We start from the raw sequence: 5,897 nt of genomic DNA on the forward strand, positions 1-5,897 counted from the left end.
ATGTGCCAACTGACTCAAGAACTGTTTCTTCCCTGCTGCCATCAGGCATTTGAATGGAGCTACCTCGCATGACGTTGATCTTTCTCTACATCCTAGCTATGACTGCAACACTACATTCTGCACTCTCTCCTTTCCTTCTCTGTGTACGATATGTTTTGTCTGTATAGCGTGCAAGAAACAATACATTCCACTGTATATTAATGTATGTGATAATAATAAATCAAATCAAATCAAACTTTTCAGTGTACCTTCATAGTTATTCCTCCCTGTTGTACTCAACTAACTGCCCATTTAAATTTCTTTGCTATTTGCAAACATGGGGACATATTTGTCTTTGAAGGGATGTAAATGTCGCTGGCAGAGGCAGCATTTGTTGTCCATCCCAAATTGTCCTTTGAACTGAATATTTCAAAGGATGGTTAAGAGTCAACCCATTTGCTGTGAGCCTTGAGTCGCATGTAAGCCTCATGGGGTTAAGGACAGCATTTTTCCTCACCTACAGGAGAATGGAGAACCAGATGATTCCACGATAGTTTCCTAGCCACCATGACTGACTACATTTATATTCCAGACTTATTAATTTAAATTCTACCAGCTGCCATGGTGCGATTTTAACCCATGTCCCCAGCGCATTATCCTGCGCACCTGGGTTCCTAATTCAATGACATTACCACTGTGCCACCATTCCCCCTGAGTTCCATATTCTGACCACAATTTGGCTAAACCATTTTTTTCCTGAATAACTTATATTTATTGGTGAAACATGTTTATTCAGAAACGTTTTGTTTGAATCAACAAAACTTATAGATATACCTGACGACATTTGGAAGAAACAATGGAATGCATTGATAAATGTAGGGAATTACTTGTATCTAAATACAATGTATTTAAAATTCAATCCATTAGAAGATGCATTGATTTTATTTACATCTTTCCTTCCATGCATCTACTGCTATCACAAAAAGACTTCTGTGTGCACTTAGCATCGTAGATAACCGTAATGCTTTTTTTCCTCCCTGTTTTAGGAATATACCTCTAATATTTCCTGCGTCTTCACACACGCAGTTTCCCCCCCGCCCCCATGCATCATTCTGTAACTCCATACATTTACTATTTCCACCGAACCATGAAATGACTTGCATTAGGATAATGGAGCACATCAATTACAGTTTGCTGAACCCTTACTGCATAATTTTGTTGAACAGAAAATGCACAGTATCCGAGTGGTAACATACGTGGTGGTTATGCATTCTTTTTTTCTACATTATGTCAAACTTACACTCATTTATATTAATCTGAATGCGATTTACTGACAGCTAATTTTCGATTCAAAGTATTCAACCAAGCAATGTCAAATTTCTTTCGACCAGATAATTGGATATTAATGACTGTTCAAACCAATCTCGATCCGTCACGCCAGTTAAGTACTCAAGGAATTATCGGGTCGTGCTAATGTGTTACTTGCCTCACCTTGTGCGATTGAATGGTTTCCTTCACGGCAGGATAAGTCTCCTTTCCATTGCGGTCAGTTAATAACGAGACATTTTTGTCAGTAGTCACGGGTGCCAGTTGATCGTGTAATTTTAAAACCATTAAATCGTTCATCGGCGAATTTGAAGTACGATATTTGTCACAGTGAGAGACCACCCCCCTTTCGTGCACATTCGTATAATTAACTGGAATTTCAATGTTCGCACTGGCCTTTTGAACTCCTTTCAGCGAAGTTTTTCGCTCAGAGCAGAATAGTGTGTCCGAGGAAAAACAGCAGCCGTGACCTCCATGGGCACTATTCCTAAATTTAATGGCAAGCATTATAATAGCCACAAGAGAAAAGAACGAGATTGTTCCAAAAGAAATTATCAAGTAAATCCTTACATCATCTGTCCACCATTTCGAGTGCCGCGGAAGAGCGACATTAGATGCTGTTTCTGTATCAGTGTCCAAAACTGATAGGTTAATCCGGACTGTTGATGAAAGTGAAGGTTTTCCGTTGTCCCTGACTAGGATCACTAGTTTCTGTTTGAGTGAATCCTTTATGCCAAAGCGGCGGATGGTCCAAATTTCTCCCGTTTCAGAAGCCACAGTGAACAAACTATCATCGGTGGGCTGAATAAGTTGATAAAACAGATGGGCGTTTTGTCCAGAATCGGCGTCAGTGGCTGTCACTTTAATCACCAAATAACCCGGATCAGCAGGCTTGGGCATGGTCTCTTCTGTGGCTGTATCTTTATTTGTCATAGGCGATAGGATTACGGGGACATTATCATTCTCATCGACGATAATCACCTTTACACTAACGTTGCTGCTGAGTGAAGGATATCCAGCATCCTGTACTTGCACAGAAATCTGAAAATCATGGACCTGTTCGTAATCGAAAGAGCGCTGCGCAAACATCTCACCGCTGTCTGCATCAACCGAGACGAATGTGGACGCAGGCACGCCATGAACGACACTACCCAGGATGGAATATGACAGTCGGCCATTTTGATTGCTATCTGGGTCAATCGCTGATAGAAGCCCAATCGAAGCACCAACCGCGTTATTTTCCGACACATGCATTGTAAAAGCAGGCTGCGCAAAGCGTGGTGCGTTGTCATTTGTATCCGAAATTTGCACTGGCATGGTCTTGATCGATGAAAGCGGAGGATTGCCTTCATCCGTACATGTAATGGTGATGTTGTACTCAGACACTTTTTCACGATCAACCATGCCATCAGTGACCACTGTATAATAGTTATTAAACGAGCTATCAAGCTTAAAGGGGACATTATTGGAGACTTGACAATAAACAGCCTGACTTTCTTTAGAATCTCGATCTGTTACTTTTAAAATAGCCGCTAATGTCCCCAAAGGAGCGTCCTCTGGAATCGGATCATGCACAGAGGTTATCACTATTCCGGGGGCATTATCGTTAACATCAGTAACTTTTACTAAGACTTTACAGTACGCGGGCACTCCTGCACTGCCTCTGTCCTTTGCTTGCACTGTTATCTCATAATTCTCCATTACTTCGAAATCGACCATTTCATTTACTCTGATCTCTCCATTTTCCGAATTAATGCTAAAGAGTTTACGCACTTTATCGGCAGTGTTTTCGCTGAAAGAATATATCACTTCACCATTTATTCCTTCGTCCAAATCTGTAGCATTAATTTTCGCTATTAAAGAACCTTTGGGTACGTTTTCTGCAATAACAATTTGATATACGTTCTTATCGAAAACAGGTATATTGTCATTTACATCAGATACGATTATCTTAATCTGGGTGGTTCCAGACTTGCTCGGAGAGCCTCCATCAATTGCCGTCAGTGTCAAATGATGAGTCGCTTGCAGTTCTCTATCTAGGGTTTTTTGCAGAACTAACTCTGGCGTAATGACTTGTTCGCTATTTGATTGTAGATCTAAAGAAAAATGCGCATCCCGGTTGAGTCGATAGGTGCGGACGCTATTCCTTGCAGAGTCAGGGTCGTGCGCGCTCTGAAGTGGAAAGCGCGCTCCGGGTGCAGCCATTTCTGATATTTCAAAGCGGTTCTCGCCTCTCTGGAATACGGGTGCGTTGTCGTTTATGTCGAGAATCTCAACATCAATATGGTATAATTTAAAAGGCGTTTCAATCACAGCTTCCAATGTCAATACACACTCCAAAGTATGTTCACATAATTCTTCTCTGTCAATTTTCTCATTTACGAACATGATACCGCTTTCAAGATTCACATCCAAATACTGTTTTGGTTTTTCGGATATAATCCGAAATTTGCGAGAGGAGAGCTGCCGTACATCAATCCCCAGGTCTTTAGCAATATTTCCAACAAAGGCGCCATTCTGCAATTCTTCGGGAATTGAATAGCGAACGCTTCCGTAAACCGAATCGAAAACGTGGGCCAGTATCAAATAAATAATTTGCCGTTGAAATGGCCGCAATTTTAAACAGGACACCCGGAAACATAACCGGCAATGCATATTGCTGCAAAATACGCCAATGAATTGCACTGCAGTTAATATGCTCTGGATTATTTATAGTGCGATATCAAGCGCTTACTTGTTCATTACCTTCAAACGTCCAGTTGATTTGGAAAGAAATGATAGGATAGTTTGTGGAAAACTGCGTTAGATTCAAAGGTGCCTCCCAGATGCAAATGGTAAACGCCAAAGTATGTGCTGTTCATTCTTGGTGAATGCGTAGTGTTTCGTGCAGTGGGAGTGGTGCTGGGTCTCCAGCCTCATATCTACATCTTATTGGTAGACAGCGACACAAAGAGTATCGACCAATAATAACAACAAGCATTCTTATGTTGTGCAACCTTACTTATAACTGCCATTCTAAACTTTATTTATTTCGGTCATCAATCGATTGGACTAAATATGATAAATAAAGTAATATTGACTGCGCCCTTTAAGGGCATGCTTCGTGTTGCTAATAACATAACCAAGTTGTTGGCAATTTATTTTAATGGCCAAATTGTAGGTAAGTATAAGAATAATGTATGGTAGCATTGGAATTAATATAGTTTGTTTATTTTAATATTGCTTATATATCCTGTTGAATAAACGGTTGTAATGCTAACAAACTGATGGGCAATATCCACCAGATCCAAACGCACGAGCAGTATTGGAATGTGTCTCGTTAGCATGCCAACTAAAAACTGTTCATGCATTGGAAGGAACTATTTCCAAACAGGCTCATGGACACAATCAGAATGAAGTGCAACTGGGAACTACTATACTGTCCACCAGTATGTAATGCCTATTACCCTCCACATGAATAAATAGCTCAAACTACAGGTATGATTCAACTTTCCATATCCATTTATCCACTCCATTCTCCTTCTTCCATGTACTCAATTCGACGTAGTTTCTGCCAAATAATATTAAGTGTGTCTTCCATAGCCCCACGATATTTCCATAAGGAGATTGATTTCCGTCTCTGCTCTTGTTATAGATCATTTTCTGATATCTATAAGTCCTCGTTCTACATGCCTTTGGTACTGAAAACAGTTTGCTCCTCTCTACCTTTTGCATTCCAATAGTGCTTTAAACACTTAAACCATATTGTGCTATATCTGCGTTTTTTTTTACACAAGCACCTTACTTGACGTATTACTTAGCATTCGTATTTTCTGATATCAGGCAAACTCCTATTGATTTTATGTTATACCTTCTCTACAGGTATAAGGACTTTCAGAAGAGCACAACATCACAAGTAGGAGTAGACCATGTGGCCTGGCGAGATTGCCCCGTCGCTGAATACGGCCACGGCTCAACTTGGACATCAACTTTATTTTCCTGCCCGATGCCAATATCCCTTTATTCCCGTAGAGGTCTAAAGATCAAAAAGGTTGGATCTATCCCAGCCTTAAATGTATTCGACGACGGGTCAACTAAACCCCTCCGGGTTAGAGAATACTAAACTCTTTGAGTTATGACACACCATAACATTCAAACCTATGGGCCAAGTGCTGGCAAGTGGGATTAGGTGGCAGGTCAGGACCTGCGTCGGTGCAGACACGAAGGGCCTGCTCTGCACGGTAGTATTCTGTGATTATGTGACGAAATTCCTCATCATCTCTGCCTTGAATGTTTGGTCTCTTATCCTGAGTCTGTATCTCCTGTTTTAGATTCACCGACACCAGGTACACGGTCCCAGCACCTATTCTATCAAGCCCCTTCAAAATCTTTTATGTTTCAATGAGATCGGCTACCATTCTTCTATAATCCAGAGAAAATGCACCTAAATTTCTCAGATTCCCACAATATGAGAACTCCCTCGTGCCAGAGATAATTTCAGTGATTATTCCCTTTGCCACCTCCAATGCAACTATATGTTTTCTTCAATGTGGCGACCAAAACTGCACGGTATTCTAGAAATCAAAACTCTGTGCAATTCTAGCAAAATTATT

The 5,897-nt window shown here is 40.8% G+C and overlaps 1 pseudogene; it reads right to left on the minus strand.

Moving 5' to 3' along the window:
- Positions 1–1,449: 1,449 nt before the first annotated feature.
- On the minus strand, positions 1,450–3,960 carry LOC144505591 (protocadherin gamma-B7 pseudogene; annotated as a pseudogene).
- Positions 3,961–5,897: the final 1,937 nt, after the last annotated feature.

The sequence above is a fragment of the Mustelus asterias genome, chromosome 16 (assembly GCF_964213995.1).
Source record: "Mustelus asterias chromosome 16, sMusAst1.hap1.1, whole genome shotgun sequence".
NCBI lineage: Eukaryota > Metazoa > Chordata > Chondrichthyes > Carcharhiniformes > Triakidae > Mustelus > Mustelus asterias.